Below are 12,525 nucleotides of genomic sequence, written 5' to 3' on the forward strand. Positions count from 1 at the left end.
TTTATATGTCAGCGTTATTGTGCTCATGATTTTCGCCTTATGCGGATCAAGCCTCGCCTTCAGATTCACACTGTGGCAGCCATATCTCATTTTATTTGTTTTGTAAATACAATCGCGGCCATCTATATTTCAGTCCGCATATCTTAACCCAGCAGCCATTTTTTGGGTTAGTATTACAACGGCGGCCATTTTTCTGGTGGGTTCTTCACAAAAAGGTCCATCCTACTAATAAGAATCAATAACATGCAGTTTTTATGTATACATTTATTTATTAAGCCTCTTATGCCTCATTATAAGCCGCTCAGCCCAAATATTTGCTTGCTCATTGTCCCATACCCATATGCCAGCTCCGTGTCTAAACAGCACCACATAATATAATTCTATCAAATTAACCCTATAAAGTTCACATGTATACTATAGCATTTTCATCCAGATTTTATCTGTATTTAAATTCATATTTATACCAAGGTGTACATGTGAATCAATGGTACACATTTAATTCATTTATAATATTCAAAAAATAAATAAAAATTATAAAATACACATAAAAATAATTTATCTTGCACAGTCTGGGATGTGACATAGGCTGATTGGTTGCTAGGGGCAACTGCTCCACTTTATGTATAATGAGTTTAATTCATACAGCTTAGTTTTGTGGAGTAAACAGAGCTACAGTATATAACATGCAGCAGCCAGCACTGTGTCTGTGGTAGGGATGGGACATCGAAAGAAAACATCGGTCAAATGATGTTTTTCAACATTGGTTGCAAAACATCATTTAGACCTAAACATTGGTACTGTGAACCCGATGTTAACCGATGTTTCGATATTTTTTAAAATAAACTGGTTTCCAAAGCATATAATACACTAATAAGCTTCTGAAATGATAAATAATCCCTCTATTAAGTTTATCTTCACAATGGATATATGATTCATGTTTTGTGGTAAATCAAATTTGTTACGGAAGGAAAAAAACATGAAGCATTAACTATCAAACCTTTATTACAACAACTCACAATCTGCTGTTTTTACCTAGATTTTTAACTGTAGCAACAGGCTAATAACTTATGTTGATCATAGAAAATAGCAAAAAAACTGTACACACAGTGCAACATAGAACATACTACATTGTTGCTTAGAATAACCATCAGAACAAAGACGCTGGGGCCAGTGCAACTAGAAAATTAAGGTTTGAAACACGTCTGCATTTGACAAATCAGCCCCCATCCCCTCCCTCAAATAGAAACTACTGTACCTGTCACTCAGTATCTGCGTCCGCTGTTACTAATTAATCACTGCACATGTGCAGTGTGACTGACATTGCATTTCAAAGAAATAAACTGTGCAAATGTCTGCATCCACAACTGAATCAGGCCCTTTGTAAGGTGCTGTGATATGCTTGCTGCATAATAATAAATCAATTGATAGATTGTAAGCTTGCGAGCAGGGCCCTCATACCTTTGACTGACTGTAAATACCCAGTTTGTTGTATCACTGTCTCCTATTGTAAAGCGCAAGTGAATATGCTGCGCTATATAAGAAACTATTAATAAATAAATATGAAGGGAGTTCACCACAATGTCACTACTAGTGACTATCGTATTATACTGTTCATTCTAGCACCCACTATCTTTGAAAACCCATGCAGTTCCTCTTCCCTGCCTGGAGTGTCGTTGTCTGCTGTAGTGCTTCTAGCACAGTGTGGTCTGTATATCAGCACTGATATGTAAACCAGACCTGTGCTAGAAACACCACAGCAGACAGCGACAGTGAGTCACTAACAGCACCAGTTGCAGTGAGGCAGGGGTGGGGCTGTCCTGTGTGCTGCTGCTGAATGGCTGGCCAGACTGTCTTTCACTGTCAGCTACCACCCACAGCAGCAGCACACAGCACACACACATATGAAAGCCCAGCCAGCAGTGATACTGTCATGTTTGTTAATTTTTTTTTTTTTTTATCAGTCTCTTAAGTTTTTAATGAATATAAATCAAGGAGAGAGTGAGCTGGCTGCAAAGCATTGAAAGCAGCACACATTGAGCCACAAAAGAAAAAACATTGGAAGATTGAGAAAAATATCGGGGGAGAAATCTAGCGATGGTGATGAAACATTGGATCCTCAACATTGCAGGGTTAAACATCGAACATTGGAACCATAAATCCGATGTTACCGATGAAACATCATATGATTACCCATCCCTAGTCTGTGGCTTATTGGGAGTGCAGCTTGTGACCTTATATACTGGGAGAAGAGAGCATGGCAGTATACAGTATATAACATGCAGCATACAGCATATAACATGCTGCATACAGTATATAACAGTGGTTCCCAAACTGTGTGCCTAGGCACCCTGGGGTGCCTCAGGAGACTTGCAGGGGTGCCTTGGGTTGGTGGACCAGGATCAATTCATATTATTTATGGTCAATGTACCAGGCAAAACCAGTGCTTGTGGCTGCCAATCATAATATATGTGCACAAACAGAAGCAAATCCTGTCCCTCACCAGATAACTGTGACATATAAACACAATGCACTTAATTTAATATTTTTTTCTGAATTTCTCGACACGAAGCATTTGGCCTAGGGGTGCCTTGAAAATATTTTGATGCTGTAGGGCGCCGTGATTCAAAAAAGTTTGGGAACCCCTGGTATATAACATGCAGCAGCCAGCACTGTGTCTGTGGCTGATTGGGAGTGCAGCTTGTGACCTAATATACTGGGAGAAGAGAGCATGGCAGTATACAGTATATAACATGCAGCATACAGTATATAACATGCAGCAGCCAGCACTGTGTCTGTGGCTTATTGGGAGTGCAGCTTGTGACCTAATATACTGGGAGAAGAGAGCATGGCAGTATACAGTATATAACATGCAGCATACAGTATATAACATGCAGCAGCCAGCACTGTGTCTGTGGCTTATTGGGAGTGCAGCTTGTGACCTAATATACTACTGGGAGAAGAGAGCAGGGCAATGCATAGTTCTGCTCCATACACACAATACATAGTGCCACACATGGTAGCTCAGAGATTAGGGTTACCACCCGTCCGGGATTACTCCGGACAGTCCGGTAATTAGACCGGGTGTCCGGAGTCCGGGCGGGTGGTGTTCCCGGACTATACAATGTCCGGGAACTGGAGACCTGAGGGAGATCCTGCGCAGCGCTGCCTGGGACAGCCAGATAGAGACCGGCAGCGCTGTGACTGTGTGTCAGTGTGTGAGGCTGAGGAGGAGGACGAGCAGGACCGCCTGCGGCTATTTCAATACCGCGCCTGCCCTGCTCGCGGTCAGCCAGCCAATCAGGTGCGGCGGCTCCTGATTGACAGCTGGACCGCGAGCAGGGCAGGCGCGATATTTGAAATTCCGATTGAGATGAGAGAAAGCCATACGCCGTGGAATGTGTGTCGGAAGCAGGTCCCCGCGCTGTGCACAAGCGGGGGCCTATAACCTCTAAGCTGTCCCGTCATCAATTCAGCTACTGTCACACCACTGTGTCACCGCAGACCCTGTACACACCAAGCTTCGGTCTGTGAGTAGGCAGCTTCATCTCCTTTCCCAGACCACTGACCAGCAGACTAGCGGCGGCCCCTCTCTGACAGTTACCCGGCGTGTTCAGAGGTTATGTGAGTGGTGCTCCCTCCAGCTGCCTGATTCACATCCCCTGACGCCGGGGCTGTAGTGCAGACAATCCTGAGCTGACAACTTGGTATGTTTATTTGTTTGGTTTGTAGGCAATCTCCCTGTGTAATAATCTTTTTGTGTATACAATCCCTTAGCCGTCTGATTAACTCCCCTCATGCCGGGGCCGCAGCGCTGATAATCCTGAGCTGACAATTTCTTTGTGTGATATCTTTATTGTGCACAATCCACTTCAAGTTGGCTGATTATTAACTGACTCCAATGTAATGAGAGAGGTACTCCTGCTAGCCACCTGATTTAACTCCCCTGATGCCTGGGTTGCAGGCAGCGCTGATCACATTTGTGCTAAACAACCTGATACATTTATTTGTATTTATTATGATTTGATTGCATATAATTTCTCTGTGTAATAATCTCCCTACTATTGAGGAAAAACCAAGCACCATTCACCCCTGCTTCGTTTAGAGATAATTTAATAGCAGGCTATCCTTTATCTTTTTAAACTCCTGCTTGGCACCCAAGTGGTGAATAAATGTACTATACAGTATGTGTCTATTCCCTGCAATTCCATTTGACAACAGGGTTACACTAAAATACATTTAAGGGGCCATGTGCCTGAGCATCTAGCACTATTCTCCATTGGTCCATACACACCGGGCAACTATGCCCAGCGTGTTTGGACAGTGGCATTCATCGCTGGGGGGAAAGCCAGTCAGTGCATACACACTGAGCAGCTTTCCCCCTGCCCAGCGCCGATGTAGGGGGGAGGACGGCGTTGCATAGAGGAGCGCTATGCAAAGCTGTCCGCAAAGCCACTCATCTGTGGTATAACCAACAGATGAGCGGCTTTCCTGGCGATGTTGCGGGAGCGCACAGCAGAGCTCATCGCTGGGCCATACACACTGGGCGGCTTTGAGCTGAAAGCCGCTAAAACCTCCTGTTTTGAGCAACTTTCAGCTCAAAGTCGCCCAGTGTGTATGGGCCTTATACATCATCACCCACGTGCTATCGCTCAGCCACTGTTCACTACAGATATCTTCTGTACACAGTGGGAAGCAGCATGCACATGGGATCAGGGTGAGCTGTATTCTAAACTTCTGTTCTTTTCAGGTTCTCTCATTTCTAAGGGCCCTTACGTTGACTCTGCACTGTATTAAAACACCAGAGCCAAGTAGGTTACCCTTGGCAACAGCTGAAACAGTCTTTCCCTTTCATTTTCTATACTTGTGACACTCCTGGAGTCCGCTCAACTATGCATGCACTGACATGTGGTATAATATGGGTGTGTGATGTGTAATCGGCATTATGGTGTAATTTTTTTTGGGCGCGCACTGTCCATTGTGTACTTCCTTTTAACAAGTTGTTGAGCTCTGGCATAACTCCTAATGGGCATTATGGCATGTGGTATAATATGGATGTGTGACATGTAATAGGCATTATGGTGTCAAATTTTGGTGCGCACCTTCGAAGCGCACTGTCCATTTTTTAAAAATTTTTCCAGTCATGACATAATGTGTAATGGTCATCACGGTGTTTTGCATAACGTGTAATGGGCATTACAGCGTGTGACGTGATGTAACATGTATGTGGCATTGCCATGTGCAAAATCAAGAATAGATTTTAAGCAAATGTAAAAATAAACCCCAATAAGGCGTGTCGAAGGGGCGGGCTGTGGGCGGGTCAAGGGGCGGGTCAAGGGGCGGGTCACTGTCCGGGAATCTCTCAACACAAAGGTGGTAACCCTATCAGAGATACTGTACAGACACAGACTCATTATGGCTGTAGAGTCAGTGATTCGTTCAGAGATCTGTATGACTCTGTTAACTAAATGAACTATTTAAGTAATTGCATGACTCATGAGTCATCAGAACACTAGATCCGCAGAGTACAGTCCAGGTCTGAGCTCAGCACTGCCACCTGTTGTAGTTACCATGTACTGCCTCTTTAGTATTTTTTCTGCTTTATTCTACTAATGTACATATATTTTTTGATGGCAGACATTATCCTATATAAGTTTAACCCCTTCCCGACAATTGACGTACATTTACGTCATGGTCGGGAAGTACTTCCCGACACATGGCGTAAATGTACGTCATGGCATTTAACTGTCACCGCGTCTATAGACGCGGTGACAGTTTCAACATGTCTGCTGTCCCTGACAGCAGACATGTCCGTGCATGCCCAGGGGGGGCTGCGATGCTGCCCCCCCCCGTCGGCGATCGCTGTGATTGGCTGTTCAGTGTGAACAGCCAATTACAGCGTTTTCTGTGTCACCGGCGAATAACGTTCGCCGGTGACACGCGATCGGAGGTGATTGGTGCTGTAAAGTACAGCACCAATCACCGCGGGGTGTAAGGGTGACACTGGTGTCACCCCACCTCACCCCGCCCGCCCCCAAAGGCCGTGATTGGTCCGTCGGACCGACGGACCAATCACAGCCATGGAGGGGGGTTTAAACTAACGGTGACTGCACTGCAGACGCCATTCCGGTCTGGAATTGCGTGCAGTGCGGTCACCGTGCCTAGCTGCCGCGATATACTGACCAGAACCTTGCAAAATACTTACCTGATCCTTGCAAATATCTTGCCTGCTTCATCACTGCTTGTAGTGTGCTGGATGCTTCCTGGATCCTGTTACTTGTGACTTCCTGTGTTGTGAACTTGTGCTGCTGCAGTGTAATAGCGTTAGTTAGATAGAGAGAGATAGAGAGAGATAGTGTCAGAGAGTGCTATATTTTGTGCTGCTGCAGTGTGATATAGTTATAGAGAGAGAGATAGAGAGAGATAGAGAGAGATAGAGAGAGATAGAGAGAGATAGAGAGAGATAGAGAGAGATAGAGAGAGATAGAGAGAGATAGAGAGGCCTAGTGACAGAGAGTGCTATATTTTGTGCTGCTGCAGTGTGATAGTTATAGATAGAGAGATAGAGAGAGATAGAGAGAGAGATAGAGATAGTGACAGATTGTGCTATATATTTTTTATATAACTGACTGCTGCCCCCCCTTTTGTGCTGATCAGTATAAATTAACTGATCAGCAACTTTTTGGGGGCGCAGGTTTTTTTTTATATATATATATACCTGTCACTGCTGCTGCTGCAGTGTCATAGAGTGTTAGATAGTGAGAGATAGAGAGATAGAGAGAGATAGTGACAGAGAGTGATAGAGAGTGCTAAATTTTGTGTCTGCTGCCCCCGCCTTTTGTGCTGATCACTATATCTGAGGTGATCAGCAACTTTTTGGGGGTGCAGAGGTTTTTTTTTTTTTATATATATACCTGCCAGTTGCACTGTCAGTTGCACCAAAGGTTGTGCACCTGCTGCCCCTCACTGGTAATCAGTGTCGCATCACTGATCACCTTTTTTTTGTGTGTGTGTGCTGTGGGGTCTTTTTTTAATTTTTTTTTTACACACACTGTGATTTTGTGGGTGTCCTGTGGCCGCTGTGCGCTGATCAGTGACGTACATCACTGATCATCTTTTTCGGCACAGGGTTGATCTATTTTTTTTTTTTTTTTGATCAAATTCCTGTTGCCTTTGAGCGCTGTTCAGTGACGGACATTACTGATCAACATCTGTGCTCAATTTTTGGCGCAGGACCTTTTTTTTTTTTTTTTTTTAACCCCTTCAATTTTTTTTTTTAACCCCTTCAATTTTTTTTTTTAACCCCTTCAATTTTTTTTTTTTAACCCCTTCAATTTTTTTTTTTTGTATAAAGTATTTTTTTTTTCTGCACTACATACACACTACACACTACATACCCCCCGGGTTGAAATAAAGTTTGTACCCCCCCCCTACACTATACACGTGTTGAAACATTTCACTACCAGTAACACAAAAATAAAAATGGCATCCCAAATGTCATCCCAAATGTCATCCCAGTCATCCAGAAGAATGTATTCAGCGGAGGAGGCATATGCCATGCTTGCTTCTGACTCTGACACAGCCAGTGATGCAAGCGGGGAATTTGAAGGATTCGCCTTAAGCTCCTCTTCCTCCTCTGGTGATGAGGGACCCCCTCAAAGACGCCCCCGTAGAGCAGCTGAGACCCCCCCAATAATTGATCTCGTATGGACCCCACCACCAGACAATTTTGAGCCCCAGGTTCCTGAGTTTTTGGCCATGCCAGGAATCCAATTTGATTCCACAGGTCTCAGAGAAATTGACTTTTTCAAATTATTTTTCTCTGATGATTTTATAAATTTAATGGTGGACCAAACTAATTTATATGCCCAGCAGTTTATTGCTCAAAACCCCACGTCATCATTTGCTAGGTGGACCCCTGTAGATGCAGTAGAGATGATGACGTTTTGGGGTCTGGTGTTTCATATGGGCATAGTAAAAAAGCCAGAAATTAGGCAATATTGGAGTACAGATGTTCTGTACAGCACCCCATTTTACCGTATGGCCATGCCCCGGGCTCGATTTGAGACGATCCTTAAATTTTTGCATTACAACGATAATGCACAGTGCCCACCCAGAGATGATCCCACCTTTGACCGGCTATTCAAAGTCAGGCCGGTCATTGATCATTTCAGTGCCAAATTTGAAGACATGTACATCCCAGATAAATTCATTTGCATAGACGAGTCCCTTATACATTTTAAAGGAAGGGTTAAATTCCGCCAGTACCTTCCCAGTAAGAGGGCAAGGTATGGCATAAAAATGTATAAGCTGTGTGAAAGCACCTCAGGGTACACTCACAGGTTTAGGGTATATGAAGGGAAGGATTCAAGAATTGAACCGCCAGAATGCCCCCCCTCCCTCGTAGGTGTTAGTGGAAAAATTGTCTGGGATTTAGTGCACCCCTTCCTGGATAAAGGTTATCACCTCTATGTGGATAACTTTTACACCAGCATCCCCCTGTTTAAGGCCCTTGGTTCAAGAGGTACAGCAGCTTGCGGTACTGTGCGCAAGAACCAAAGAGGCCTCCCAAAAACGCACATTGCCCAAGTAATGAGAAGGGGTGAAAGCAGGGGAATATGCACCGAAAATATGTTGTTGGTCAAATATAAGGACAAGAGGGATGTCCTTATACTGACAACAATTCACGGAGACAGTACCACCTCCGTCCCTGTACGAGGTACCAGTACCCACACCTCAAAACCTAATTGTATCCTGGATTACAATAGGTACATGGGCGGAGTGGATCTTTCAGATCAGGTACTGAAGCCGTACAGTGCCCTGCGGAAAACTAAAATCTGGTACAAGAAGCTGGCCGTGTATATCATCCAGATGGCACTGTATAACGCTTACGTGCTATTCCGTTCTACTGGCCAGAGGGGGACATTTATGCACTTTCAAGAGGAAGTCATAAAGGGCCTAATATTTGGGAACCAGCAGGCAGAGGGCCCCAGTACTTCTAGTACTGGCCCCCGTATTGTACCAGGGCAGCATTTTCCTGATGAAATCCCCTCCACTGGAAAAAAGGGCAGGACACAAAAAAGGTGCAAAGTTTGCTATAAAAAGGGAATAAGAAAGCAAACTATTTTCCAGTGTGACACTTGCCCCGACAAACCCGGCCTATGTATAAAGGAGTGTTTTAAAATATACCACACATCTATGGATTATTAGGTTCATAATTTCACCGTGCTTCGGGGGTCTTGCTAATGCCACATAGCACCCACCATTCATTCCACCAGAATCTGAGCCGCAAAATCCAAAAATCACTCCTTCCCTTCTGAGTCCTGCAATGCACCCAACTGGTATTTTTTGGTCACATGTGAGGCATTGCCGTACTCGGGAGAAATTGGGGCACAGATTTTGGGGTGCTTTTTCTCCTTCATACCTTCCGAAAATGAAAAATTTTGAGCCAGAACTGCATTTTTGTGTAAAAAAATGTAATTTTTCATTTTCACTGCCCACTTGTATCAAAATTGGTGAAACCCCTGGGGGTTTGAAATGTACACTATACCCCTAGATGAATTCCCTGAGGGGTGTACTTTGCAAAATGGGGTGATTTGTGGGGGGGTTCCACTGTATTGGTGCAACATAGCACCCACCATTCATTCCACCAAAATCTGTGCTGCAAAATCCAAAAATCACTCCTTCCCTTCTGAGTCCTGCCATGCACCCAACTGGTATTTTTTGGTCACATGTGAGGCATTGCCGTACTCGGGAGAAATTGGGGCACAGATTTTGGGGTGCTTTTTCTCCTTCATACCTTCTGAAAATGAAAAATTTTGAGCCAGAACTGCATTTTTGTGTAAAAAAATGTAATTTTTCATTTTCACTGCCCAGTTGTATCAAAATTGGTGAAACCCCTGGGGGTTTGAAATGTACACTATACCCCTAGATGAATTCCCTGAGGGGTGTAGTTTGCAAAATGGGGTCACTTGTGGGGGGGTTCCACTGTATTGGTGCTTGGGGGGTCTTGCTAATGCGACATAGCACCCACCAAAATTCCACCAGAATCTGAGCTGCAAAATCCAAAAATCACTCCTTCCCTTCTGAGTCCTGCCATGCACCCAAATGGTATTTTTTGGTCACATGTGAGGCATTGCCGTACTCGGGAGAAATTGGGGCACAGATTTTGGGGTGCTTTTTCTCCTTCATACCTTCTGAAAATGAAAAATTTTGAGCAAGAACTGCATTTTTGTGTAAAAAATGTAATTTTTCATTTTCACTGCCCACTTGTATCAAAATTGGTGAAACCCCTGGGGGTTTGAAATGTACACTATACCCCTAGATGAATTCCCTGAGGGGTGTAGTTTGCAAAATGGGGTCACTTGTGGGGGGGTTCCACTGTATTGGTGCTTGGGGGGTCTTGCTAATGCGACATAGCACCCACCAAAATTCCACCAGAATCTGAGCTGCAAAATCCAAAAATCACTCCTTCCCTTCTGAGTCCTGCCATGCACCCAACTGGTATTTTTTGGTCACATGTGAGGCATTGCCGTACTCGGGAGAAATTGGGGCACATATTTTGGGGTGCTTTTTCTCCTTCATACCTTCTGAAAATGAAAAATTTTGAGCCAGAACTGCATTTTTGTGTAAAAAAAATGTAATTTTTCATTTTCACTGCCCACTTGTATCAAAATTGGTGAAACCCCTGGGGGTTTGAAATGTACACTATACCCCTAGATGAATTCCCTGAGGGGTGTACTTTGCAAAATGGGGTGACTTGTGGGGGGGTTCCACTGTATTGGTGCAACATAGCACCCACCATTCATTCCACCAAAATCTGTGCTGCAAAATCCAAAAATCACTCCTTCCCTTCTGAGTCCTGCCATGCACCCAACTGGTATTTTTTGGTCACATGTGAGGCATTGCCGTACTCGGGAGAAATTGGGGCACAGATTTTGGGGTGCTTTTTCTCCTTCATACCTTCTGAAAATGAAAAATTTTGAGCCAGAACTGCATTTTTGTGTAAAAAAATGTAATTTTTCATTTTCACTGCCCAGTTGTATCAAAATTGGTGAAACCCCTGGGGGTTTGAAATGTACACTATACCCCTAGATGAATTCCCTGAGGGGTGTAGTTTGCAAAATGGGGTCACTTGTGGGGGGGTTCCACTGTATTGGTGCTTGGGGGGTCTTGCTAATGCGACATAGCACCCACCAAAATTCCACCAGAATCTGAGCTGCAAAATCCAAAAATCACTCCTTCCCTTCTGAGTCCTGCCATGCACCCAAATGGTATTTTTTGGTCACATGTGAGGCATTGCCGTACTCGGGAGAAATTGGGGCACAGATTTTGGGGTGCTTTTTCTCCTTCATACCTTCTGAAAATGAAAAATTTTGAGCCAGAACTGCATTTTTGTGTAAAAAAATGTAATTTTTCATTTTCACTGCCCAATTGTATCAAAATTGGTGAAACCCCTGGGGGTTTGAAATGTACACTATACCCCTAGATGAATTCCCTGAGGGGTGTACTTTGCAAAATGGGGTGAATTGTGGGGGGGTTCCACTGTATTGGTGCAACATAGCACCCACCATTCATTCCACCAAAATCTGTGCTGCAAAATCCAAAAATCACTCCTTCCCTTCTGAGTCCTGCCATGCACCCAACTGGTATTTTTTGGTCACATTTGAGGCATTGCCGTACTCGGGAGAAATTGGGGCACAGATTTTGGGGTGCTTTTTCTCCTTCATACCTTCTGAAAATGAAAAATTTTGAGCCAGAACTGCATTTTTGTGTAAAAAAATGTAATTTTTCATTTTCACTGCCCACTTGTATCAAAATTGGTGAAACCCCTGGGGGTTTGAAATGTACACTATACCCCTAGATGAATTCCCTGAGGGGTGTAGTTTGCAAAATGGGGTCACTTGTGGGGGGGTTCCACTGTATTGGTGCTTGGGGGGTCTTGCTAATGCGACATAGCACCCACCAAAATTCCACCAGAATCTGAGCTGCAAAATCCAAAAATCACTCCTTCCCTTCTGAGTCCTGCCATGCACCCAAATGGTATTTTTTGGTCACATGTGAGGCATTGCCGTACTCGGGAGAAATTGGGGCACAGATTTTGGGGTGCTTTGTCTCCTTCATACCTTCTGAAAATGACAAATTTTGAGCCAGAACTGCATTTTTGTGTAAAAAAAATAATTTTTCATTTTCACTGCCCAGTTGTACCACAATTGGTGAAACCCCTGGGGGTTTGAAATGTACACTATACCCCTAGATGAATTCCCTGAGGGGTGTAGTTTGCAAAATGGGGTCACTTGTGGGGGGGTTCCTAACTTTTAGCATCTTATGGTGCCTAGAAACCTACATGGTGCCTAAAAAATAATCTCATAAAAAGGAGGCTCCAAAATCAAGTAGGTGCTCCTTCTATTATGAAGCCTGTGGTTTGGTCAACGTGCACACTAGGGCCACATATAGGATATTTATGAAAACAAAAGAATTGGGGGAATCAATTTTTAGTCACATTTCTCTAGTAAAATGTACTGTGTT

The 12,525-nt window shown here is 44.0% G+C and overlaps 1 long non-coding RNA gene across 2 annotated transcripts in view; it reads left to right on the top strand.

Moving 5' to 3' along the window:
• Positions 1–3,382: 3,382 nt before the first annotated feature.
• Positions 3,383–12,525, top strand: part of LOC146049975 (uncharacterized) — a 47,723-nt gene continuing 38,580 nt past the window's right edge. Inside the window, exon 1 of one of the 2 annotated variants that reach the window (XR_014466245.1) lies at positions 3,383–3,704. This is a non-coding gene — a long non-coding RNA (uncharacterized LOC146049975). The remainder of the gene's footprint in view (positions 3,705–12,525) is intronic. The other variant, XR_014466246.1, reaches the window with a different exon arrangement.

Source organism: Crinia signifera, chromosome 12 (assembly GCF_055691185.1).
Source record: "Crinia signifera chromosome 12, ASM5569118v1, whole genome shotgun sequence".
Lineage (NCBI taxonomy): Eukaryota > Metazoa > Chordata > Amphibia > Anura > Myobatrachidae > Crinia > Crinia signifera.